This window comes from Nycticebus coucang, chromosome 14 (genome assembly GCF_027406575.1).
Source record: "Nycticebus coucang isolate mNycCou1 chromosome 14, mNycCou1.pri, whole genome shotgun sequence".
NCBI classification, from domain to species: domain Eukaryota; kingdom Metazoa; phylum Chordata; class Mammalia; order Primates; family Lorisidae; genus Nycticebus; species Nycticebus coucang.
This window is the reverse complement of record NC_069793.1, coordinates 26,572,038-26,599,342: the sequence shown is the minus strand read 5'-3', so window position 1 is coordinate 26,599,342 and position 27,305 is coordinate 26,572,038.

Here is a 27,305-nt window from a genome sequence, read left to right as displayed (position 1 = left end):
AAGACTTTTTCCTTTGTTGTGGTTTTACATTAGAGATTATGTACTCTAGTCATATAATTGCCAATTTATACTATATAAATTAAGATGAATTATGATGCCTACTTCAGAGCATTATTGTAGGGTTAATATAGAGAATTTTCTTAAAAAAATTACTGTTAAGTCATGATGAAATATATTTAAGGATATGTAGAATTCCACAGTAAAAGAAACAGACTAGAAAGCTTTTGTTAAAATGTCTATTGTGGCAATTTAGATTGGTAAAGGGAAACTACAAAGAAATAGTGTTTGAGATGTGAGATTTGATTAGGTAACCCCATAAATATATAAAATCTCATTGGTCACTTATAGAGTTTCCTATAATAGATTGAGAACAAAACCCAATCTAGCATAAAAACAAAGAGAGACGGAAGATATTCATATAATCAAATATTTAACTTACCTCAATTTTTCTATGACAAAGTAAATGTCTTTTGTTACACACTTCCTCAATTATGCACTAACACAATAAGATTTAACATAATTGTCTATTGTATAAAAGTAATTTTTCAACTAACTCTCGGAAAAGAATGTGTTCCAAAATTAGTAAAGTAAGTTGACTCAAAATTTTCTATTAAAATGCACTCTAGTTATAATTTATGGTAAAATTATATTGGAAAGAACTCAAGTATTGGCTATAGTGTTTCCATCATGATATGCCACAATATCGGATATTTTTTTCTTCGAATCTATGCCTCATAGTTTATTTGTGCTTTTCAATATTCTTGCTTTACAAAGGCTCTCTGTGCTTTCTTCAGGTTAGACTGCAAAATGGAGAGGAGTTAAAATAGATATATGTGTATGTTTGTGTATGTGTGTGTATATATATATATATATATTCCTAAGATGAGTGTAGAAAATAGTTGAAAGTGGTTTGCAATAGCTGTTGAGCCCACATCACATTGCAGGATGGTTGAGATGGATCTAACACACAAGTAGTGCAAAGAAAGGCAATTTATGATCAGGCTGCTCACTTAATAGCTCCATTATCAGTCAATCTTTTTGTATTAATTATCTGTTACTGAATAACAAATTCCTCCAAATTTTGTGGCTTAAGGCTACCTGTATTTATTATCTCCATATTTTTGTGAGCCCAGAATCTGGGCATGGCTTCCTAGTCTCCCCCAATGCTATAATCATGTGTCAGGCCAAGATCTATAGTCCCATCTGAAGAGTCCACTGGAGACACAAAGGGATCCAAACTCCTTTAAGTGTCAGTTGGCTGGATTAATTCCTCAAGGGCTGTTGGACAAGAGACCTACGTTCTTAAGAGCTGTTGGCTGGAGACCACCTTCAGTTTCCTAACGTGGACTATTCTCTCATGGTAGCTGGCTTATCAAAGAATGCTAGTAAAAATGGCAATAAAAGGAGAATCTGACATCAAGGAAGAAACTACAATCTGCTAGTCACATATCATCACTATTGTTTATTTTAGTGGTAGAAGAAGTCATAGCTCCAGCCCAATTTGAAATGAAGAGGTTCTACAAAGGTGTTTGTAACGTCTGGCAGGGATCACTGGTGGTCATCTATGAAGTATGCCTACCACAACTTTCTTCACAATATTACATTATCAGTTCTGTGTGTCTTATGTGATAAAAAAACAAAAACAAAAACAAATAATCCCTTGCTACTAGCAAACCTACTCCAACCCATCCTATCAAAAACAAAATATGAAAAAAAAGTATTTAATTAAAATTTATACTATATTTTATACATTCTTTATTTTATGTCTATTTATACTTTAGCCATCAGAGATAGCCGTTTAACAAATCTTATTCTAATTCTGAGTTTGACTGATCTTTATCCTATTGAGTTTGATTGATCTTTATCCCTCAGCTATATGGCACTCAGTCTCTCTACTATTCTTCTGCTTTGCACAAATGTAAGCTTATCTGCATTAAAGTAAGATTCTATTTTGATTTTGAGTTATAATACATTCAGCTTGCTGCCTGGGTTGCTAATGAGGAGCTGATATCTCATGAAACAGAGCACTTTGATAACACAACAATTGTATATTATGCAGAACCAGCATTTAACAGCAGGGAACACAATGTCTCCCAGTGAGACTCAGAGTCCACATATGCCAAATGGCACTCCCCAAGTTTGATTGGAATTGTAGAATATCTTTCCAGATTTGTAAACTCTGATGAGAGTTATGGAGTTCAAGTACATCTGAATTAAACCCTGAGCCACTTTGTAGCTTTGTGACCATCACCCAGGAACCTTATCTCCAAAACCTCAATTTCCTAATCTGCAAGTGAAAATATTATCTTCTTTTTTAAATAAGATATTTGTTTGATATTTGTTTGATATTTGTTTTATTAAAAGGCATGACTTATATCATATGTCTAGTTTGTTATTTAATAATTACCACTAACTTCTTGACTGTGTCTTATATATGATTTCTCCACTTTAATTTCTGGCTGTTTGATTTTTTAAAATAATTTTGGTGCCAATAATTCATAAATGTACCTCAGATTACTGTTTTATTTATTTCTATTTTCTGATGGCTCTGCATCAACTTAAAGTTAATTACTGCATTTTCACAACCTCCTTAGTATTCACCCCATGCAATTTTATCAAACATTTGCTATGTACTAAGTTCTATACTGGCTTATTAGATAACACTGATAAACAAGACACAACGCTTGCACTGACCACCATCTGCAAGGATCAGTAGGCACTGAACTCTAGAGCCAATACTGGCCTTAAAAAGGAATCATGTTAGAACCTCTTTTTAACTACTCATAAATTCAGTATTACATTCATTCTTCTTCTGTCCTAAACTTGGTTAATATTTGTTGGTGGGAATGAGTTTTAGACTTGTATCTTAGCCTGGTGACTTGATCTTTATTTTCCTATGCTTTTAACTTTGTTATGATGATGTCCCCTAAATTGTTTCCTAGTTTTCTAGGAATTTCTTTCTGGACATTCCTGGTCCCCGGATTCCCAGTGTTAAGAATGAACATCGGTACTGGGGTGAGCCAATGACAGATGACCATAGATACAGAACAGTCCCACAGAAACAGTTTATTACAAGAAAAATGAAGAAGCTATATGAAGTGAAAGTGAAGAAGGAAGCTGTACAAAATGGCACAAAGTGAAAATATGTTCCACTCTGAGAGGAATGAGTCAGTCTCTGGGGGTGGAGAAAGACACTGAAGTCTGAACACTTGCTCTTTTTACGAGCTCGTTAGTTGGTCCCACCTTTCTCCTGGCAAGAATGGTTGTTTCCTGCCTTTTGGGAATAATTGACAGGTTGGGGTTATATAACAGAATACATAACAGGTTGGTTGTCTAGCAGTTTCCCTTTCTGTGTTTATGTCTTCTCCAGAATCCTCATGAAAGCTCTGCCCATTCTATGCTAATTCAATGGTAACGAGTCCCAGGCCAGTTCAAGGTTACTGGGAGCTCCACACTGTGTATGTTCCCACCAAGGAACAATTCCGAAATGCAATTTGGTTCCTAGCTATGATTTGGTTCTAGCTCTCTGCCCTTAGCCACGTCTTGCTGTCTTCCACTAGACTTAACTATACCATAAGTTTTGACTTTGTTATCATCCAGCAGACTTCTTTGAAACCCACAATCTGTCAGAAACTATAAAGGCATATTCTTCCCACTCACTGGACTCTCTCTCTCTTTTTTTTTTAAGACAGAGTCTCACTTTGTTGCCCTTGCTTGGTAGAGTGCTATGGCAACACAGCTCACAGCAACCTCAAACTCTTGGGCTCAAGCAGTTCTCTTGCCACAGCCTCCCAAGTAGCTGGGACTACAGGAGCCCACCACAACACCCAGCTTTTTTTTTTTTTTTTCTTGAGAAGGGTTCTCACTCTTGCTCAGACTGGTCTCCAGCCTGTGAACTTAAGCAATCCACCTGCCTCGGCCTCCCAGAGTGCTAGGATTACAGGCATGAGCCACCACGCCCCTCCTGGAAGCTTTCTACTTATTGCAGAATATTATGTCAGCCAAGATGCAAAATAGATCCAGGATTTTATCCATGAAATCATAATCCTCTCTTCCAATTCCTAGCTGAACTCCAGATGAATACATTTCCCTTATGTTTTGCCCACCATATAACCGCAACATTCATGAATAGTATATCACCAATAAATGTGATTAAGTTATCTTTGAGGGCACCATTAATTATCCAGGAAAAATATTAACTGCTATGTGTATAATATAGTTATCAAGCAGACACTGAAGAATTTTGGTCCCACATATTGGAACTCCTGTCAAGTTACAGGGTGAGCAGTTTGTACGAGGAAGGTATACACATAGTGACAATGATACAGATTTGTCATTGCTGTTTAGAAAACATGTTTTCATAGGATTCAGCAGCCAGACAATTAAATTCAGAAATTCATCTTCATGGTTCTTTATGAAAAGCAAAATATATTACCACCCGAGCAAGGGCTATGGTTGTACTCACAATCCCATGCTATAGCATGTTTGTCAAAATCATCATGTTATTTGCATCAGTTTCAACAGCTAGAGGGACACTTTGTATATAACATGCATATTTGTATTACTAAGTAGAATTTTTTCTTTTTCCACATCTGCTTCTTATAGCAAAGTGATTAGGTTATTTAATTCTGAACTACGGATATTTGCCTTTGTCTAATACATATTCACTAAGTAAATATTCTGTATTCACTAAATAAATATTTTTTGAAGGAAAAGAAAGAAGGAGGAGGATTGAAGTACTTTTCAGGGGAAGAACTAAAAGGAGTAAAATCAAGATGTTCTACCTGTTTCCTTGCCTTTAATTATATGTTACTATTTCTGTGTTTTGTTTTCCTCATGTAACTCGTTTTTCATTCCCTGCCTTCTCTTGTTTGGTTTCACTGTCAAGATACCGTCTAGTTGTGAACACTGTCTAAAATGTCATAGTCATAAAAGAACCTGCAGTTTTCTTCAAGTTCTAAAGCCTCCTATGGTGTAACAGTTTTTAGCTCACAGAGTTGGTAACATAAAACCATTTTTTGCTAAGTTCTTTCTGATTTCTCAATTTTATAACAAGCAATATCAATAGACAGTCCCTTGATTTCCTTCTCAGCACCCATTTGTTCTGTAATAATTATAGGAAGCTCAATAGTTTACACAGTGCCAGGTAGATAAGTTGAAGAAGGTAATAGAAGGCGGACAAAATCAGTTAAACTAATGACAGGAGAAAAGTCAACTCCGTCCAAGGATTTAAGATTCTGGAATTCTCGACACCTGTTCTTTCTGTGCTTCATGCCTTGGACACACCTCTTTACTCATTAGATTCAATTCTCTAATTAAGAGAGGAGGTGAAGCAAGATGGCAGCCGAGTAACAGCTTACTGCATCTGGGCACCGTGAGTCTGGGGAGATAGGACTCTAGGCATCTCTGGCTGGTGGGATCTGCCTATCATCACCCCTGCGCGGATACAGGCAGTCAGCAAGAGACTTCTGGACCCCAATCGGAGGAATAAAACAGTGGAAAACCGGCAAGTGGTCGCATGTGTTCAATCCGTCTAAACCCACCCACAACTGTAAGCTCAGTAGCAGCGAGACTGCAAACCAGAAAGACCTTACCTGTGAACTGTTTTGGTGTCTTTGGACTTGGCACTCAGTTGAACTGCCTTGGGGAGAGCCTGAGCGGGAGTTCCGAGAACTTTGGCCATTGTCTAGGGCCCCAGTCTGAGCCGCTGAGCCAGACGGAGATAATAGTGTTTGGCTCTGGGTCACAGGGAGCCATTGTGAGTGATCTGCCCTGGCAAGCTCTGCCCTCAGGGTCGCAGAGCTAGAATTGGGTGGGAGCTGGTAACCTAGTGACCAAGTAGCCTGAGGGTGGGGTCTGAGCCGCCTTGCAGCCCTAAACCTCAGGGGCAGAGTGAGACTAGTTTTGGCACACTGGGTAAGTGGATAGCCACTTCAGCACTGATTCCAGCGACAAGCACTTTCCTGGGAAAGTGAAGCAGTGCTTCTGCTCAGCAAGTTTTCAACCTCAAAGTGCCTTTTAAATGGGCTGAAGAGAGATTTAGGGTGTCTACCTGTTGGGATTTGAGAAATCAGCAGCCTCCAGTCGCATCAGAACTGTGATTAACATCTCATACCCCAGAAGACCACGTGTTGCCCAGACAATATTCAATAACATATACATACTGCTTTGTTTTTGGTTGTGTTTTTTTTTTTTTGTTGTTCGTTTGGTTGTTTTTTTTGTTTATTTTGATGTTGTTGATGTTGTTTTGTTTTTTAATTTCAACCTTTTCCATACAGATCCTTTTTCTTTCTCAATTTTTCTAGTTTAATTATAATTTCCCATTGCTGCCTTTTTCAATAATTAGAACTTCATTTTTGCTAGTGTTTCTACCGCTATCATTTGGTTTTCCACCCAATTTTATCCTGTAAAGTTTTCTGTTTCCTTGTTTTGGTATGATTTATAGCATTTTTGTCTTTCCTCTCTACTTGGTGGAGGTTGGGTACTGTGTCTGATCAGGTTAGCAAAGAGCTGCTGACCTCAAGGGAACCACCCAACTGAGCACCCCAAGAAGGTGGGGTTTTCTTTAAGGTTGTGTCAAAGTACCCTACTGTACACTTATAGTGCTCTGTCTCCCTATTTCTGTGCCTCTCTTCTTTTTGTCAATATTCCTTATACCCACCCCCTCTCCTTTCTCTATTTTTCTTTGTTTTTCTTATCACTCAGTCCTCCTTTCTTTCATCCCTTTTTTGCTTTTTAACCTTCTCACCCTTCTGGTCCTGTAACCCTTAGTCCACAGGCACGAGAACTTAAAGAGCAAGAGGAAGTGAAAGGAAAATTAGGGCAAGGAAAGAGATAAAAGAAATCACTCATGAGTAAGAATCAGCAGAAAACTCCAGGCAACATGAAGAACCAGTCCAGAACAACCCCGCCAAGGGACCATGAGGTAGCTACTCCAGATGATTCCACCTATAAAGAAATGTTAGGAATAACAGAAAGGGAATTTAGAATACGCATGTTGAAAACAATGAAAGAAATGATGGAAACAATGAAGGAAACTGCTAATAAAGTGGAAAATAACCAAAAGCAAATCCAAAAACAGAATCAAATAAGAGATGAACGATATGAAGAATATAAAAAGGATATAGCGGAGCTGAAGGAACTGAAACAGTCGATTAGGGAACTTAAAGATGAAATGGAAAGTATCAGCAACAGGTTAGACAATTCAGAAGAAAGAATTTCAGAGGTAGAAGACAAAGTTCTTGAGATAACTCAGATAGTAAAAGAGGCAGAAAAGAATAGAGAGAAAACAAAACGTTCACTGTCAGAATTGTGGGACTTTATGAAGCGTTCCAACATACGAGTTATAGGAACTCCAGAAGGGGAAGAAGAATGCCCCAGAGGAATGGAAGCCATACTAGAGAATATTATAAAAGAAAATTTCCCAAATATCACCAAAGATTCTGACACACTGCTTTCAGAGGGATATCGGACCCCAGGTCGCCTCAACTCTAACCGAGCTTCTCCAAGACACATTGTGATGAACCTGTCCAAAGTCAAGACAAAAGAAAAGATTCTGCAAGCTACCAGGAGTAAGCGCCAGTTGACCTACAGGGGCAAATCCATCAGAGTGATTGCAGACTTCTCTAATGAAACTTTCCAAGCAAGAAGACAATAGTCATCTACCTTTAATCTACTTAAACAGAACAATTTCCAGCCCAGAATTCTGTACCCTGCTAAGCTAAGCTTTAAAATTGACGGAGAAATCAAATAATTTACAGATATACAAACATTGAGGAAATTCGCCACAACAAGACCAGCTCTACAGGAAATACTTCAACCTGTTCTGCACACTGACCACCACAAGGGATCAGCAGCAAAGTTAGAACTCAGAAATTAAAGGACAGAACCTAACCTCCACACTGATGCAAAAGATAAAACTAAGCAATGGACTCTCACAAAATAAGACGAATAGAATACTACCACACTTATCAATTATCTCAATAAATGTTAATGGCTTGAATTCCCCACTGAAGAGATATAGATTAGATTAGCTGACTGGATTAAAAAACACAAGCCATCCATTTTCTGTCTGCAAGAAACACACCTGGCTTCAAAAGACAAATTAAAGCTCCGAGTCAAGGGTTGGAAGACAATTTTTCAGGCAAATGGAATTCAGAAGAAAAGAGGAGTTGCAATATTATTTTCAAATACACGTGGATTTAAAGCAACTAAAGTCAAAAAAGGCAAAGATGGTCACTTTATATTGGTCAAGGGAAAAATACAACAAGAAGACATTTCAATTCTAAATATTTATGCACCCAATTTAAATGCTCCCAGATTCTTGAAACAGACCTTACTCAGTCTGAGCAATATGATATCTGATAATACCATAATAACAGGGGAATTTAACACTCCTCTTACAGAGCTGGACAGATCCTCTAAAGAGAAATTAAACAAAGATATAAGAGATTTAAATGAGACCCTAGAACAACTGTGCTGGATAGACGTATATAGAACACTCCAACCCAAAGATAAAGAATATACATTCTTCTCATCACCCCATGGAACATTCTCCAAAATTGATCATATCCTGGGACACAAAACAAATATCAACAGAATCAAAAGAATTGAAATTTTACCTTGTATCTTCTCAGACCCTAAGGCACTAAAGGTGGAACTCAACTCTAACAAAAATGCTCGACCCCACCCAAAGGCATGGAAATTAAACAATCTTCTGTTGAATAACAGATGGGTGCAGGAAGAAATAAAACACGAAATCATTAACTTCCTTGAGCATATCAACAATGAAGACACAAGCTACCAAAACCTGTGGGTTACTGCAAAAGCAGTTTTGAGAGGAAAATTTATCGCTTTTGATGCCCACATTTGAAAAACAGAAAGAGAGCACATCAACAATCTCACAAGAGATCTTATGGAATTGGAAAAAGAAGAACAATCTAAGCCTAAACTCAGAAGAAAAGAAATATCCAAAATCAAATCAGAGATCAATGAAATTGAAAGCAAAAGAATCATTCACAAAATTAATGAAACAAGCACTTGGTTTTTTAAAAAAATAAATAAAATAGATAAACCATTGGCCAGACTAACGAGGAATGGAAAAGTTAAATCTCTAGTAACCTCAATCAGAAATGCTAAGGGGAAATAACAACTGATCCCACAGAGATACAAGAGATCATCTCTGAATACTACCAGAAACTCTATGCCCAGAAATTTGACAATGTGAAGGAAATGGATCAATATTTGGAATCACACCCTCTCCCTAGACTCAGCCAGGAAGAAACAGAGCTCCTGAACAGACCAATTTCAAGCACTGAGATCAAAGAAACAATAAAAAAGCTTCCAACCAAAAAATGCCCTGGTCCAGATGGCTTCACTCCAGAATTCTATCAAACCTTCAAGGAAGAGCTTATTCCTGTACTGCAGAAATTATTCCAAAAAATTGAGGAAGAAGGAATCTTCCCCAACACATTCTATGAAGTAAACGTCATCCTGATACCAAAACCAAAAAAAGACCCAAACAGAAAGGAGAATTTCAGACCAATCTCACTCATGAATATAGATGCAAAAATTGTCAAGAACATCCTAGCCAATAGATTACAGCTTATCATCAAAAAAGTCATTCATCATGATCAAGTAGGCTTCATGCCAGGGATGCAAGGCTGGTTTAACATACGCAACTACATAAACGTTATCCACCATATTAACAGAGGCAAAAATAAAGATCACATGATCCTCTCAATAGATGCAGAAAAAGCATTTGATAAAATCCAGCATCCTTTTCTAATTAGAACACTGAAGAGTATAGGCATAGGTGGCACATTTCTAAAACTGATTGAAGCTATCTATGACAAACCCACAGCCAATATTTTACTGAATGGAGTAAAACTGAAAGCTTTTCCTCTTAGAACTGGAACCAGACAAGGTTGTCCTCTGTCACCTTTACTATTCAACATAGTGCTGGAAGTTCTAGCCAATACAATTAGGCAAGACAAGGAAATAAAGGGAATCCAAATGGGAGCAGAGGAGGTCAAACTCTCCCTCTTTGCTGACGACATGATCTTATACTTAGAGAACCCCAAAGACTCAACCACAACACTCCTAGAAGTCATCAAAAAATACAGTAATGTTTCAGGATATAAAATCAATGTCCACAAGTCAGTAGCCTTTGTATACACCAATAACAGTCAAGATGAGAAGCTAATTAAGGACACGACTCCCTTCACCATAGTTTCAAAGAAAATGAAATACCTAGGAATATACCTAATGAAGGAGGTGAAGGACCTCTATAAAGAAAACTATGAAATCCTCAGAAAGGAAATAGCAGAGGATATTAACACAAATGGAAGAACATATCATGCTCATGGACGGGAAGAATCAACATTCTTAAAGTGTCTATACTTCCCAAAGCAATCTACCTATTCAATGCCATTCCTATCAAAATACCAACATCGTACTTTCAAGATTTGGAAAAAATGATTCTGCATTTTGTATGGAACCAGAAAATAAACTGTATAGCTAAGGCAGTTCTTAGTAACAAAAATAAAGCTGGGGGCTTCAGCATACCAGATTTTAGTCTGTACTACAAAGCCATAGTGGTCAAGACAGCATGGTACTGGCACAAAAACAGAGACATAGACACTTGGAATTGAATTGAAAACCAAGAAATAAAACTAACATCTTACAACCACCTAATCTTCGATAAACCAAACAAGAACATACCTTGGGGGAAAGACTCCCTACTCAATAAATGGTGTTGGGAGAACTGGATGTCTACATGTAAAAGACTGAAAATGGACCCACACCTTTCCCCACTCACAAAAATTGATTCAAGATGGATAAAGGACTTAAATATAAGGCATGAAACAATAAAAATCCTCAAAGAAAGCATAGGAAAAATATTGGAAGATATTGGCCTGGGGAAAGACTTCATGAAGAAGACGGCCATGGCAATTGCAACAAAAACAAAAATAAACAAATGGGACTTCATTAAACTGAAAAGCTTCTGTACAGCTAAGAAGACAACAACCAAAGCAAAGAGACAACCTATACAATGGGAAAGGATATTTGCATATTTTCAATCAGACAAAAGCTTGATAACTAGGATCTATAGAGAACTCAAATTAATCCACATGAAAAATGCCAACAATCCCATACATCAATGGGCAAGAGACATGAATAGAACTTTCTCTAAAGATGACAGATGAATGGCTGACAAACACATGAAAAAATGTTCATCATCTCTATATCTTAGAGAAATGCAAATCAAAACAACCCTGAGATATCATCTAACCCCAGTGAGAATGGCCCTCATCACAAAATCTCAAAACTGCAGATGTTGGCATGGATGTGTAGAGAAGGGAACACTTTTACACTGCTGGTGGGACTACAAACTAGTACAACCTTTCTGGAAGGAAGTATGGAGAAACCTCAAAGCACTCAAGCTAGACCTTCCATTTGATCCTGCAATCCCATTACTGGGCATCTACCCAGAGGGAAAGAAATCCTTTTATCATAAGGACACTTGTACTAGACTGTTTATTGCAGCTCAATGTACAATCGCCAAAACGTGGAAACAGCCTAAATGCCCACCAACCCAGGAATGGATTAACAAGCTGTGATATATGTATACCATGGAATACTATTCAGCCATTAAAAAAAAATGGAGACTTTACATCCTTTGTATTAACCTGGATGGAAGTGGAAGACATTATTCTTAGTAAAGCATCACAAGAATGGAGAAGCAAGAATCCTATGTACTCAATTTTGATATGAAGACAATTAATGACAATTAAGGTTATGGGGGGGAAGCAGAAAGAGGGACGGAGGGAGGAGGGTGGGACCTTGGCGTGTGTCACACTTTATGTGGGCAAGACATGATTGCAAGAGGGACTTTACCTAACAATTGCTATCAGTGTAACCTGGCTTATTGTACCCTCAATGAATCCCCAACAATAAAAAAAAAAAAAAAATTCTCTAATTAATAAAGAGACTGGCTACTTAAGCTTTATAATCACCCTCAACTCTCAATGCTTTTTTTTTTTTGCACTTCAATGATTTAGAAATGTGTCTTTTTAGCTATGTACTCTCATGTTGAGGGTTGGAAATTAATCTCCTGATGGCATTCTATCTGTAAAAACCCAATAAATAAGTAAAAAAAAAATGCACAAATACATATGTAATTAAAAAATTCTAAAGAATTATTGGGAACACTGGTAAAATTTGAATATGAAATACAGTTATAGTATGTAATCAATGTTTAACTTCCAATTTTGATAAATGTACTGTGATTTTAAAAGAGAAAATTCTTTTTCTCGGGAAATACTTCCTGAATGGTTCAAGGGTTATAAAATTAATGACTTATAATTAATCAGAAAATTTGTTAGATATGGTCAACATATTAAGGGAGTCTATAAACATGAAGAATTATCAATACTGTACCTACTGTTAGAATGTATCCATTTCCACAGCCCACAGGAACCATAACTGAAGTTTTATCCATCTGATGTTGTCAACTGTGGCCAACATGGAGATGACTCTGACCTCACCATTGTGTTGCCAGTATAAAAAAACTGAACATAGATGGAATTTCAGCCTGGTTATTAAACTCATAGGTTTTCAAGCCCAGTTTTTTGTATCCTGGTTTCACCACTTTGGACAAATGGTTTAGTTTTTCAGTGCCTCGATTCTTCTCTTTGTAATTGGAAAACTATAGTAGCACCTACTTCATGAGGTATTTGGAGAAATACGTATGTTTAAATTCAAATCACTCAGGTGAGGTGATGGCCCAAAGTAAGTGCTCAGATGTCCTCTGAAATCTTCAGTGTTACTCCACACAATTCTATCTACACAACTGGATGAAAGGCTCCCTCTGTCCCCTTGGGGATTACACCTGTTGTGTGTGCTCTACAGGCATGGATTAGAATTTTAGAGGAACAATTTTTTTCTAAAGTCTATCTTTTACTCTGAAAGTCTACCAGATAGTCACTCTATGTAGGGTAGGGCTTACACTTAATTGTCAACTACCTTAGACTAATCACCCTGGCTACATCAGATTTTGTAAAAGAGGTAGCAAAGACCAGCAGCTCTTCAGTCAGATAGCCTTGATTCAAGCCCTGGCTCTTTCACAGATTGAGACATTAAACAAGTGAGACTCTGGAGAGTCTCACTCTGCTGCCCAGGCTAGAATGCTGTGACATCAGCCTAATTCCTCCTCCCTCAGTTTCCTGAGTATCTGGGACTACAGGTGCCTACCATGATCCCTGAATAATTTTTTCTATTTTTAATAGAAAAAATATTGCTATTTCCCAGGCTAGTCTCAAACTCCTGAGCTCAAGTGATTCTCCTGCCTTGGCCTCCCAAATTGCTAGGATTCCTTATAGGCATGAGCCACTGCTTCTGGCCCAAGTTTGTGTTTTTTTGAAAAATTCTCTTTTACCTTAGTTTTCCCATCTGTAGTGGCACACATAATAGATGGTAACCCACAAAGTTGACATAAAGTTAAATGAATAAATATGTATAAAACTTACGCAATGGTGCCAGAACAAATGCAAGTTCTTAATAAATATTAGCTTTTGCTTCATTTAAAACATGACTTGTATATTTTGACAAGACTAGCTTTTTATAATTTCTATTATTTTCAGTAGTCTGAATTTACACACAGAAAAACATAATCTGTTCAAAATGATAGCCCTAACGTTGTTTAAATATGAATATGACTTATTTAAAAAATTTCCTCTTCTTTAGTCTAAATTCCATTAGCTTTGTCATACATAATGTAAAGTGGTGCTAAATCACTTCTTCTTGCTTATTATTTCCTGAAACACAATCCAGGTTGTTAATGTTTTCACAAAATTGTGGCACAGACACTGCTGAATACGCACATTCTATTGCAGAAAAGAGTAATATATTAATTATATGTGTATATTTTTTGGACATAGTGCTTTTATTTCAAAATTCACCAAACACATTTGTAGAGAGCAGTTTCCCTTATTTCTGCTATCTTAATACATATCTTTTCCCTCCTAACTTCACACAATTGACTTTTAGCATTGAATATAGAATCGTGGTTTACTTTCTCACTTCAATTTCTGTGTTTTTTTGGTTGTTGTTGTTTGTTTGTTTGTTTGTTTTTAGTTAGTTTGTTTTTGTTTTAGCAGTTGTTGGCCGGGGCTGGGTTTGAACCTGCCACCTCCAGCATATGGGGCCAGCGCTCTACTCCTTTGAGCCACAGGCGCCACCCCCTCGCTTCAATTTCTTTACCTCTAAAAGAAGTTTTACTACAAGGTCTGATAGTTTTACCATATGGTCTTTACGCACATACTCTGAAATTCCTTGATTGTCTATCTTTACATTTGTCACTGGTATAGTTCATTGTATTTATTCTGGGCCCTCATTTCCTGCAGGTACGTGCAACCTGATTCTCCTTTTTAATCCTATGTAATTTAATCCTAGGAAATTTAGCAAAGGAGTCTTCTATGTTCTCAAGAAAAACAACAATTAGAAAACATAACTGGTGATACCAAGAACAGAAACGTAAAGCAGCCCAGTTGGTGTCTATCACTGACTGCTATCTGTAGCTTTGTGGTACCTGTGTGTGTCATATCATTTTTACTTTTTTCACTGATTAGATGAAACTCTAGGGTTGTTGCTAGTTAAGTGTCTAAGTTCACTTCTTCTTCAACCATTTTCAGAAGCAATTGCAAACATTTGCTACCTTTGTGAGGGCAACATGCTTCACTGTGGGGTCAAATAGAAAAGTATGTCAAATTCAAGTTCAATACTTAGTTTTTAAAATCTCTTGGGTTTTATCCATTTTTTGAAATGATTCTTGAGACAACAAGCCAAAGGCCTTGTCACAAACAAAGGCAAAGGTACAATAATGCAATTTTCATTGGAAAAAAATCTTTTCTGAAATCTGTGTCCTTGCCTGTTTGGGGAGAAAGTACTAGAGGAGCAATAGGTGTTCTCTCTCATTCCCACTGAGTGCGCTGCTGAAGGCCAGAGCAGAACCAAAACTTTTCAGATGCCCTGCTGCTTTGGCAAGACCAAGGGCATGTCAAAAATGCCTCCCACAGAACTGTTATTTGGTCTCATCTTCAACTGTTACACATATCGGGCTGCATTTTCTTTTGATTCTTTACATCTGCAAATAAGCTGATTTAATTTAAAAGGTAGAGAGAGACATACATCTGGCAGGGGCATTTTTTGCAGGATAGCCTGACCCTTTATTGCCAAGGTAATTTACTGTACTTGTGATAACCTTTGTTTTCTTTTTGAAATACAGCAAAGCATGAAATATTATTTTAATCCTGGAGTAACTCTGAAATGATAATCACATTCCTATTTATGTATATAAAGTTTGTTAGGGTCATGAGGTATAAAAGAAGGATGATATTTGGGAAGAACACTATTTCTTAAGTTCTTAACTATGAACAAGCTAGTGAACTTCACATATTACATATTATCTCACATCACAGTAGGTATCACTGGTGGAGAGAAATAGGTTTAGCCCAATGCTGCAAACTAGAAAACCGTGATCTGAACAAAAATTTTCTGGGTCCTATGATCCATTTGCTTTTTTTTTTTTTTTTTACTATATAATGCATTTAATTTCCAGTAAACTTAATAGTGGTAGTTATTTGGTAGTGTCTCAAAAAGGAATAATACCTAATGTCAATTATTTTTCTTTTCATCCAACTTATCTCTAGATGCAGGAATAACTAATATCCCCAAATAAAAACCCTAATTGTGTCAAGGTCTAAATATATGTATCAAGGACAGGGTGCGGTGGCTCACGCCTGTAATCCCAGCACTCTGAGAGGCCTAGGCATGTGGATTGCCTGAGCTCACAGATTTGAGTCCAGCCTGAGCAAAAAGCAAAACTCCATCTCTAGTAAAGATAGAAAAACTGAGGCCAGAGGATTGCTTGAGCCTCAAAATACTACATTGCTATAGTATTTACCTTTTCTATAGTTGATGGGCAAAGGATTATTTCTCCTTTTTGTAAATTATGGAAATGCTTCTATGAACATTTTAGTCTGTGTATTCTTGGGTACATTTGTGTGAATTTTTTGAGTTATATGTCTAAGAGTATATTTTCTGGGTCACAAAGTATGAGCACATCTACTTCATTGGCTATTACCAAAGAATAAAATGTATTATAATTCTAACTGTTCTCAATCCTTACATGTGCTAGGTATAGTCAGGTTTTTAATGCTCATCAATATTAATCAATAAATTAATCTAAATTAATTTTAATTTGTATTTTTTGATTGCTTATATATTTGGGTACCATTCAATTTTTCTTTTTTGTAAAATTCCTTTTGATAACTTTTGCTCTTCTTTTTAATGGCAATCTACTTGATTGGCAGTGTGTGAGTAGTCTGTCTACAGTCTGTTCGAAAGCCCCTTGTGGCTTTGGCTATTACTTCTCTGGGTTATGTCTCACTTTTCTTATGTTCCTTTGAAAAATAGGCTCCACCATTGTCAAGGGTGACAATTATTTCTTTAAATTGTTTTTTACGCTGATATCATAAAAACATTCCTTATTGCTTTGAATTTTTTGTTTGACCCTGTGATTCTCCTGGACTTGATTATCATATGTGATATGATTTTATTTTATTTTAATTTACTTTTTTCTTTAATGTGGGTATGAATTGTATCTATTTTTCAGAAAATCTGTTTGTTGCCCAAATGCTCTGCCATGCTGCATGTCAAAGACCAATTGCCTGTATATAATCTGTGGATATACTTCTGGTTTCCTCATGCTTTCCCATTTGGCTATTTCTATATTTATTTTCAGTATTTTCTTTCTATTTAAAGGTAATTTCTTATTTTTTTTTAATTTGAAAAAGATGAGTGATATTTAGCGAGGAGGTATGTAGCTCTTTTTCCAGGCTAAGTTTGTGAACTTAATTTTCATACCCTGTGTATCTTTTATTTACTATACTGTATGTATGCATATTTTTCTCATATAAAAAGTAAAGCAAAAGCATATTTTCCATAATTTAAACTGTGCAATTTCAATGGCCACTATTTTTTAAAATCACAATTTTTAATATCTCTAATGCATTCACAAAGAGGACTATTGTTCATTAAGTAATTTCTAACTAATAGCCTTTTGACTTGCTCTGCAACTTTGATTTTGAGCCTTATTAAAACATTTTAAGATAGGCATTTTGTTTGATGCAAAAATCAAAGCTTGAACAGTAACATGTCTTAACAAATGTCAGTCATTTTAGTATGACACAAACCTGGATTTCAGATTCTAAAGTCATTCCACTTATCATCTTCTGCCATTGTCAGGCACTGATATGCCAAGGTCATAAAACCTTACCAAGGGTAAGGAGTTAGTATCTTTGTGCTGAAATTAGTAAAGACTAATTATCTTTTTGTTGAAAATCTAGATGTACTATGTGCCAATTCATAGAAATTAAATACCGCTCAAAGTCCCACTAAATAAAACTTTCTGTGTTTGTCAATGCAACTTCATGCTCTATTGCTAAAGACTGACTGATCCAGCCACCCAAACAAAGTGTAACCAATCCATAGCTCAGTGTTACCTTCCTTACTATCCTTGACCAAACACCCCTAACCATTTTTGTGTTCCTGACATTAAAATCTCTGAATAGAATTAATTTGCACAACTTTAATTTCTTTCCCTTATTTAATCCATCACCGACTGAGACATTTGATGGTCTCAATGTGAGCAACTTGTAAAATTTGTTAGCTTTATCTCTCATTTACTCTGTATTCTGCTAACAATAAATGTTACTACTGAACGTATTTTAACTTCTCTATACTTTCATGACTAAAGCAAGTGTATTTTCTGTATTTTTCAGTGTTGTTATTAGAGGAAAATGAAGAATGTGAGGTAAGGAAATATACAACAGTTGAAAAATAATTCTAACATATTCTATAAAAATGAGTGATTTGATGAATTCATAAGAAGTATGGTTGTACCATGCTCTTGTTACAACCATATGTTGGTCTTTCCTAGACCTCATTTACATCCTTTTGCAATTGACTTTACTTGGAAAAAGTAAATAGTTCAAATGTCGACTTTGAACTATTACAATCATGCACAAAAAATCTTATATGTTATTTCAGGCACATAAACACCTTTTGTGGAGGCAAAAAAAAAATAGTAGTACATGATATCTGAAGGCAGATAAGATTAGGATAGATGCCAAATTCTGATGATAAATATTACCAAGTCCATTTAATCAACAAACCTAAAGTTATGCCTGCATGTTAAACTCTATCAGCAGTCACCATTACATAGTAGCTTCAATGTTTACTTTGCATTCTAGTTCTCTACTTGTTCACATGTACTCAGAGAAGAGGGTGACCATTTATTAATGAAAGTCTTAGCTCTTCAACATAAGATCTAACTCTGAGAAGGTAATGATTGAGTTGGAGAGACACAGACACACAAGAAGATAAAAGAAAATATCCCAGTTGTCTTGCAGAAAAGAAGTTCATGTGTTTTCGATAAGAGATTATATCCCACAGAAAGTGTAGAAAAGCCGGAATTAGGCAAAGGTCACAGTGGACTAAGATAACCACAATAGGAAAAGATTGAGATGAGCCTGAAAGAATGGAAATGTTTCTTTGGCAAAATGAAGTAAGATAAGAGAATTTTTTTTTAAAGAATATATTTCATAAAAATATAGTCAGAATCTTCACCTCTTATTTTGGCCTTTATTCATTCTTCATCTACTTCATCCTCTCACCACTGAAAACAACAAAAACAAACAAAACAACAAAAGATGCTAATTACTTTTTGCCATTTTTCCAAGTATCTGCAATTCATTCATAAAAACAAGGATAAAAAAGGCCTATTAGACTCATAAAAATTTAGTTTCTAATCATTTTTCCAGACTTCTTCCCTAGTGTTCTTCTCACTTTTTCATTTGTTCATTTTATTCATTTATTTGGTGAGTTAGCCTGTGTTCAGTGAGTTAGTCTGTGTTCATTATTCAGTGAGTTAACCTGTATTCAACACTTATTGGACATAAACTATCTTTCAGGCACTGGGAACACCACAGCAAAGACTGTAGGTATAGGCCATGTGTGTGTAAAGTTATAGTCAATCAGAGAAGTCAGATATAAATTATTTCAAATAGTTAATAATTATTTTATTGCATGAACACCAAGAAGAAGTCAAAGGATAGAATAGAATTACCTATTTAATTTTTCATTCATAATCTATTATGTTCATTTGTAAACTGTGCCAAGTAATGAGCTCAGAAACAAATTCTTAGAAGATGAAGACTTTAAATAGAATTAAATAATGAGTGTTTATTAAACTTATATTGCTTATAATGAGAAATACATAAAAGTAAATATAAATTGGTAATCCATTTGAGTTTATATCTCTATTTTAACTCACCAAGATTGTATTGTGACATTTTCTACCCTAAGAGAAAAAAGAAGAAAGAAAGAACCATAATGCTCACTTAAAACACCAAATATCAGGGTAAGCATATTTTTCTTTTAGCTTTTCAACCATTTCCAAAATAAGGTTGTAAAAGGGTCACGTTGTTACTGTGGACCATGTTCACACACAGTATTGAGATGAAGGAGACACTTGTCTTCCAACAAAGAATCCCAGGGTGTCCTACTTCTGAAGACTTATTGATATTTATTAAAGAAAAGGATAGAAAATTGAATTCAAGTGAAGAATAAAAGTCCCCAGCTATGAATTATTGTGAAAATACTTCCCAATTAGTGCACATCTTACTCAGATCACTTCAGAAAGGAAAATTCTCCATCAAAAAGTTATTTGACACAGGAAACTGCTTTTATTTCAGAAAAGGGAGGTAGGGAATAGAATAATTTAATTAATCTACCCTCCCTTCCTTCCTTCCTTCCTTCCTTCCTTCCTTCCTTCCTTCCTTCCTTCCTTCCTTCCTTCCTTCCTTCCTTCCTTCCTTCCCTCCTTCCTTCCTTCCTCCCTTCCTTCCTTCCTCCTTCCCTCCCTTCCTTCCTTTTTCCCTCCATTCTTTACCCCCCTTCCTTCCCTCCTCCTTTCTAATTAAGCTCAAGTACACGTCCACAAACACTCATACACACACACCACATGGTGGCAAGGGATTCTTTACCTGATTTATTATTATGCATTTATTTTGCACTGCTGTTGATGAATGGGAAAAAATAGAATTTCACCTTTCCGGTTACCTCCCTCCCAAATTTCCCACTAACCTGCGTAACCAGAAGGCAAGCAAGACTCTAAGAAGTCCTTGTTTAGGAATATTAGCATATGTAGATTCAGAACAAAGCCATTTAAAGTGTACATTTGTTACAAGCTAAGTTGCAGACAAAGGTTGCAACAGTATGGAGGAAATTTCCCCATGAAAGGGATAGAAAAAAGTTATTGTGCTGGGGGTACTATTGGCAATTGACAGTAAACTGTGAATTCTACCCATGAAGCGACCACACAGGCTTGGGACTTCTGATGTAGATGTACTTAAACTCTGAAAATCTTAGCAAGAGGCTTGTTCCTTGGAGTTAAAGAAGGCTGGGTTATCATTTGGATCTAGAAGGCTGACTTCATATGCTTAAATTGATCTATTGATTATCCAGTTCAGAACATGATGTGTGGATGTTTAGAGTCCTTTATTTTATTTCTGTTCAGGCAGAATGAAGTCTCTCTAAATGTTACACTTTAAAGTATAACACACGAATAGAGTGAGTAAAGCTGAATTCCTCCAAATTCTGGACACTGAGTCTTGTCTTTAGTCAGTTTTCGTGTTATTCAGAAGACTTAAGGATGTGCCTGATTTTATGCCCAGCATTGTGGAATACATTTCTTTTCCTAGTGGACTTAAATATTGGGTTGGACACGTAGATGATCCTGAGATTTTTGACATTTTGAGCTTTGGAAGTCCTCCTTATCAATACAATGTAATAAATAGAACCAAAAATGTAGAACAGGATAAGAAAATAAATTAAATTCAATACGGTCATTTGTATTTGCCATATAATTAATCACAAATAAGTAAAAGGTAACATTCTACAATTTATCTTTAAGTGAAAATTTTTTAGAAAGTGAAAGTTGTAAGTCCAATGGTATTTAACTTCGACAATGTTGTTGCCAAAAGGACTGGAAAATTTTTTTTTTCCCAGTTCCTTTTATTTTTTATTTATTTATTTATTTTTGTCCAATCTGTTTATTTTATTTTTTTTTTATTAAATCATAGCTGTGTACATTGATATAATCATGGGGCATCATTCATTAGCTTCACAGACCGTTTACCAAGTTTCACATATACCCTTGTAAGATGCACCGCTGGTGTAATCCCACCAATCCCCTTCCCTCTTTCCCTCTACCCACCTCTCCCCTTCCTCCCCTCCATTTACCCCTTCCCCCTATTCTTAGGTTGTAACTGGGTTACAGCTTTCATGTGAAAACCTTAAATTAGTTTCATAGTAGGGCTGAGTACATTGGGTACTTTTCCTTCCGTTCTTGAAATACTTTACTAAGAAGAATATGTTCCAGCTCCATCCATGTAAACATGAAAGAGGTAAAGTCTCCATCTTTCAAGGCTGCATAATATTCCATGGTGTACATATACCACAATTTATTAATCCATTCATGGATCGATGGGCACTTGGGCTTCTTCCATGACTTAGCAATTATGAATTGGGCTGCAATAAACATTCTGGTACAAATATCTTTGTTATGATGTGATTTTTGGTCTTCTGGGTAAATGCCCAGTAGATGGATTACAGGATTGAATGGCAGATCTATTTTTAGATCTCTAAGTGTTCTCCATATCTCTTTCCAAAAGGAATGTATTAATTTGCATTCCCACCAGCAGTGCAAAAGTGTTCCCTTTTCTCCACATCCGCACCAACATCTCTGGTCTTGGGATTTTGTGATATAGGCTAGTCTCACTGGAGTGAGATGATATCTCAAAGTAGTTTTGATTTGCATTTCTCTGATGATTAAAGATGATGAGCATTTTTTCATATGTCTGAAGACTGCACGCCTGTCTTCTTCAGAGAAGTTTCTCTTCAAATCCCTTGCCCAGCCTGCAATGGGATCCCTTGTTCTGTTCTTGCTAATGCGTTTGAGTTCTCTGTGGATTCTGGTTATTAAACCTTTGTCGGAGACATAACCTACAAATATCTTCTCCCATTCTGAGGGCTGTTTGCTTGCTTTACTTACTGTGTTCTTGGCTGTGCAGAAGCTTTTTAGTTTGATCAGGTCCCAGTAGTGTATTTTTGAAGCTGCTTCAATTGCCCGGGGGGTCCTCTTCATAAAATACTCGCCCAGACCGATTTCCTCAAGGGTTTTCCCTGCATTCTCCTCTAGTATCTTTATAGTTTCATGTCTTAAGTATAAATCTTTGATCCAGTGAGAGTCTATCTTAGTTAATGGTGAAAGGTGTGGGTCCACTTTCAGTCTTCTACAGGTTGCCAGCCAGTTCACCCAGCACCATTTGTTAAATAGGGAATCTTTTCCCCACTGAATGTTTTTAATTGGCTTGTCAAAAATTAAATAATGGTTAAGTAGCTGGATTCATTTCTTGGTTCTCTATTCTGTTCCAGACATCTACTTCTCTGTTTTTGTGCCAATACCATGCTGTTTTGATCACTATCGATTTGTAGTATAGTCTGAGGTCTGGTAGTGTAATTCCTCCTGCTTTGTTTTTATTTCTGAGTAATGTCTTGGCTATTCGAGGCTTTTTCTGATTCCATATAAAATGAAGTATTGTTTTTTCAAGATCTTTAAAGTATGACAGTGGAGGTTTAATAGGGATTGCACTGAAATTATATATTGCTTTGGGTAGTATGGACATTTTAACAATGTTGATTCTTCCCAGCCATGAGCATGGTATGTTTTTCCATTTGTTAATATTTTCAGCTAATTCTTTTCTTAGAGTTTCATAGTTCTCTTTATAGAGATCTTTCACGTCCTTTGTTAGATAAATTCCCAAATATTTCATCTTCTTTGGCACTACCGTGAACGGGATAGAGTCCTTAACTATTTTTTCAACTTGACTATTGTTGGTATAAGTTTTAGCCACCGCAATTAGAGAAGAAAAGGTGATCCAGGGTATCCATATAGGGTCAGAAGAGATCAAACTTTCGCTCTTCGCAGATGATATGATAGTATATCTGGAAAACACTAGGGACTCTACTACAAAACTCTTAGAAGTGATCAAGGAATACAGCAGAGTCTCAGGTTACAAAATCAACATTCATAAATCTGTAGCCTTTATATATACCAACAGTAGTCAAGGACTGGAAATTTATACGACTAAAATGTAAGTGAAATTGTTGGGTAATAGTCACACTTCCATGTTGTCAGGGGCTCAAAATATAAACATTATTAATTAGTTTGGACAAAGGTTCCATTTGAATTAAAATTCACGCCCCCATCTTGGAATGATGTCTGTAATTCTAGCAGTATTTCTTAAATAGTAAAATAAACCTTACTAAGATATGCAACAGTTCATTGATATTACTATTTAAACTACAAAGATGTTATTTTAATTTGTAAAGAATATTTATTTTTAGAAATTGCAGTTTTTACCATACATTCAGTACAGAAAGTTTTATTTGTTTAAATTTAATAAGAACATACTTATACTCCCATAAGCTGGAAAGCAAATCCATTAGGCTTACGGAAATCAATCGAATATATAAGATCTCAATGGCTTTATATTTATCAATTTCACTTTTATAAATATTATATTAAATCTCTTACTAGTAAAAAAATCAGTCTTGGTTTTTTCCTCAAAAGTGCTTTTGTTCCAAATATTAATTTGGTGGAACTTAATGACCCACAGAAGGCAGAATCCTGTATGGGTTTCCCAACATCAATCCAAAAAGTAACAAAAATTTATCTCACCATTAGAGCCTGCACTTTATCTGATCCAATCTAAAAATGGTTTCCATTACTAAAACTGAGGTGAATTATTGGACTTCCAAAGCAGAGGGGAATTTATTGCATGATGCGTCCTCTACTCCAGTGATTCTCGAAGTGTAGCTTCTAGAGCAGCAACACCAGCTCCTGTCGACTTGTTAGGAAAGAGGGATGGAGGGAGGGGGATGGGGCCTTGGTGTGTGTCACACTTTATGGGGGCAAGACATGATTGCAAGAGGGACTTTACCTAACAATTGCAATCAGTGTAACCTGGCTTATTGTACCCTCAATGCATCCCCAACAATAAAAAAAAAAAAATTAATTCTAATCAAATGCCTATTAAAAAAAATAAAATAAAGTTACAAGACCCTCAAAAAGGGCGGCGCCTGTGGCTCAGTGAGTAGGGTGCCGGCCCCATACAACCGAGTGGTGGCGGGTTCAAACCCGTCCCCGGCCAAACTGCAACCAAAAAATAGCCGGGCGTTGTGGCGGGCGCCTGTAGTCCCAGCTACTCGGGAGGCTGAGGCAAGAGAATCGCTTAAGCCCAGGAGTTGGAGGTTGCTGTGAGCCGTGTGAGGCCACGGCACTCTACCGAGGGCCATAAAGTGAGACTCTGTCTCTACAAAAAAAAAAAAAAAAAGACCCTCAAAAAAAAAAAAAAAAGAAATGTATGTTACAAAGCCTCCTTCTGGACCTACTGAATCAGAACGTAATTCTGACTCACCTGATAACCATTTCTCTACTCCATTTGGCAAATTGGTGCCCTTCTCCATCACTGACAAATGTGCTTCTTGCATTCCATTACTTTTTCCTTATTTTGTCTAACTTTATAAAATCACTCAAAGCCATTCCCATAACCCATACTGTGATCTCTTGGGACTTGAGGGAATAAAAAATAGCTTCTCCACAAAAATACCTTTGACTCCACTTCCACCCCCATTTCATAAAGGCAAGGTAACCTCATCAAATATATGCACGTAAAAATCTCAAGGATGCAAAACCTATCTAAAGACATATTTATTTTGCTTAGTTTACAGCCAAGATAGCTACCTGTTATGAGTGATATATGCCAAAAGATCTAGCAATGAAACAGATTCATTTTCCTGAGTGTTTCCATTTGATACACTAAAAAATCAACAGAGGTAAAGAACAGAAGTGCCTATGTGAGCACATTTCCTCAGCTGCTGATGTTAATGTTTAAGTCATTTCTTGGAAAGAATCATGACAAATGTAAGGCTTTAATTGAGTAGACACACAGCTGCTTTTAAAGTCATGCAGTTAAGATGCTGTCAACAAAATATGATTTGTCTTTGAGAAACATAATAACACACACAGAGAAAGGGAAAAACAATGAAGGTGTCTGAAAACTGGTGACAAAGTGTGATTTGGCTGGAAAAACTGAACTTGACATAATATTATGGAATTATTTGTGTGAAAAGAATTCAAGTTTCATGATGGGAAGAACTTTTTCTCTCTTGTTCAGCCAAGACCTGTGCTTAGCTTTTGAAAAATAACAATTCTTCAATGAATATATGAAACAAACACAAAAGCTGGGAATCAGGGATGGATGCAAATTTTAAACTTTTCTTTTGAGGTTCTCAATTTCTTCATCTGCTAGGAAAGGCAAAGACAAATAGTAGGCGGAATATGCAAATGAACAATAGCCAGAACACGTATAAAAATAAAATTCTGAGTCACAATCTGTAGCAACCAGTCCAGAAAACCTAACCATAATCTATGTGGTAATTAAATTAAGTAAGGATTTAATCAGTTTGTAAGGACTTAACCAACTATGAGCTTCTGTAATTTGTGCATGTCCTTCCAACTAAGGACCAATCAGAGAAAGCCAAATATGTTTCATAGCCAATCACATGGGATGCCTTGCTTTTAGTTAGCTCACCTCCAGCTTCTTCATGGCAACAACTTCTAATCAGGACATATACAAAACCTTTCTTTTTGTTTCCGCTATAAAGTTGTTATACTCTCTTCTATAGTATGAATGTGTCTTCCAGAAATTCATGTGTTGAAACTTTATCCCCAATATGATAGTATTAAGAGGTGAGGATGTTGGGGGATGATGAGGGTCCATCCTCGTAAATCAGATAAATGTCCTTGTAAAAAAAGGTGCAAGGGGAGAATTGATTATTTTCTTATGCCCCTTTTGCCAAGCCGAGGAAAGGTACCATGCTTGAGGCAAAGAACAAGTCCTCACCAGACACCAAATCTTTTGGTACCTCAATCTTGCACTTACCAGCTGTCATAAATGGGAAAAATAAATTTCTGTTGTTTATAAAGTTCAAGGAATTTTGTTATAGTAGCCTAAAGAGACTGAGCTGCTCTTCTACTTGCCTTTGAGTCTCTACCCAGTGGAAGTGACAGTGATGGACTCCCTTCCTAGAACAATTTATGAATAAATGGAATTTCTTCATTGTAATTAGGGTGATTTTAATTCAGTTAAAATAGATGAGCATGTCTTTAATACTTAAAATTCTCTTAGCACTACATTTCTATGAAATGCTAAAAACAATAATCTCCAGGAAAGAATTTACATCCATTTAAATGCAATTTTTAAGAGATAGATAATAAGGACCTGACAGCTATTGATGAGGGTACTATGAGAGCCTCTCTAAAAGATGCCAGCATGCCGATGGAAGAGGTGAAAGAAAGATTGATTTAGTTGCAAATTATAATCACAAATTTCAAGTAGGGTTTCTTAACAGGATATTGTCATATATTCCAAATTGTTCTCAAATGTTCATTGGTTCTCCAATGAACCAAGCAACCACTTCCAAATCTCCCCTTCCTGCCACCATTATACAGTCCAGAACAAGAAAGATTCAAAGAACTCTGACAAAGTTGAGGGTACTTTAATAGAGCCATCATGCCACAGACATCCTGAAAAACAAATAATATATAGCCTTACCAGGGATACCCCAAAGATGGGCTAATGTCCACGCTGGGTAAACAGTAAACAGTCCACAACTTTTTTTAAGTGTTGAAAAGATAATTCAATTTTTTGAGTAAAAGTTGCTCTAATATTGATTATTACCTTGCAATGGCAAACCATGGCAGAGTTAAAAAATACAACTCCAGCATGGATGGGAAGATTAGAAGCTTTGCTGATCTAAGTTCAAAATAATTGTGGTTACAGTTTCTGAAGGTGAGGTTTATTATAATAATATATAAAACTACATATTAGGACACTTTCATCATTTATCATTAAAAAAATTGAATTACTCATGAAGGTTACTTTAGATAACTCTCAGTTATACACTTGCCCCTTTAACATAAGCTCAATTCAACTAATTTCCTTTGAGGTTGAAATTGTAATTGTCAAGTTCTTCAAGCTCCAAAAACAGTTGGCAAAAGGATTTAACTATAGAGCTGTTGGTTAATTCATCCAGTTAATTAAAGAGATAGAAAT